This window comes from Haliaeetus leucocephalus, unplaced genomic scaffold, assembly GCF_000737465.1.
Source record: "Haliaeetus leucocephalus isolate CR32 unplaced genomic scaffold, Haliaeetus_leucocephalus-4.0 Scaffold228, whole genome shotgun sequence".
NCBI lineage: Eukaryota > Metazoa > Chordata > Aves > Accipitriformes > Accipitridae > Haliaeetus > Haliaeetus leucocephalus.
In genome coordinates, this window is record NW_010972664.1 from 20,713,345 (window position 1) to 20,714,945 (window position 1,601).

Sequence of the window (1,601 nt, forward strand, 5' to 3'; positions counted from 1 at the left end):
GGCCGCCGCCGGGCCTCCCTCCTGCCGGCCGGGGCTCTGTCTCGGCGCTGCCCTCGCCCGCGGGGAGGCTGCTGGGGCGGCGGGTCCCGGCTCCGATACCGCGGGCGGGAGAGGTTTCGATTTCCCGGGGTAAGAGCCTTAAATGCCGGCGAGGGTCGTAGGGGTAGCCCCTCACGGTGGGCAGCGCTTTCCTCTGCCGAGCCTTGCCGTTGAAGGAACCCGTGCGCTGTTACTGCGCCAGGGTGAGTGGTTTCACGCTGGTGCAAAGGTTCTGCTGATGCCTCGCATGCCCAGGCCGTGTAGGACCAGCTGTTTTGTGTCTGGACTCATCCCGCTGGACAGTAAGGCGGTACAGAAGTGACCGGGGGGGAGGGAAGACACAATCGCACTTCTTTGCTTAGAAGCTGGTTCGGTCGTTGAAGTGATGCCCGAAGTCATGGGCTCTCAGGACCGAACGGTTGTTTCCGTTCAGCAAGTTAAGGTCCCGTGGCCGGAGATATATCTGCTCCAACGACAGCGTCTCCTTCTGCGCCTTGGCAGTGCTGGCCTGGGGTGCATACCTGCACGCTTCTGGGTGCGCCCAATAGAGGGCAAAGCTATTGCATTAGCTGTTCAGTAATGGCACGCTTTGGAGAGCCGCTGTGAACCGACGTTGTGTTCTTATTTAGAAGATTGTCAGGCTTGTAAACTAACTCTGTTATGCCAAGGGCTGAACTCTTTGACTTGCAGGGTCTATGAAAGTATATATGACTTGATGGTAGGGATTTTTGTCTGAGGAGGCAGACTCAGCGATTCAATGACTGTTTGAAGCAGTGGGGTTTTTTGGTCCTGAGTTTGTCAATAATGACTTGCCCACGAGATCTTTGCAGCTCTAAAGAGTTAAGAAATCAAGTCACCCTAGCTGGAAGAGCAAATTAGAATGTCGTGGCATATGTTCTGTGGTATCATTGCCTGTGAGCCCATCACTGGGGCATCCTGACTTTGAGAAGAGTTGTGGAAAAGAGAGATTTAGCAGTGCTTTGCCATCTTTGAAGAGCTTCATTTTGGCCATGCTTGGCACTTTTCCTCCTCTGGGGTTTGGCTATATAGCTGGCCGCAACTACGGGACCAGTGTTGGCTCTATGATCATTTCACTTGTTAATTTTGAAAAATAAATGGTGAATAGAGTCATACAGAAAGCCTCCCTTAAGAACGTTCCCTACGAGCTGAAATTTTGGAAGGATCCCAGCTTGTGTCAGAACCACCCAGGCAAGCATCTAACTGCCCACGGTCGTTGGCCAGCAGCTCCCTGTGGCTGCTGCTGGCCTTTTGGTTTTGATTAGTAGTGGCAGTGTCCTTGGTGGCCCTTATCTTATGGATATGTGCAACTAGGGAGGGCTTACCGTTGCTGGGAGAGCAGCATGGTGTACTAGGAAAACGCTACTAAGATGACTGCGGTTGTCCTAGCAAAACTGCATGTCGTATTGTTGTGGTAGCCTGCCTTCCTTCCACCCCTATCGCTAGCAAATAAAGCAAAGAATGGTATCATAAATGTGGCTTTGCTGCTATAGGGTGTGTTGTGCTGCGTAGGGATACCTGAGAGGCAGACCTGAGTGGAGAAC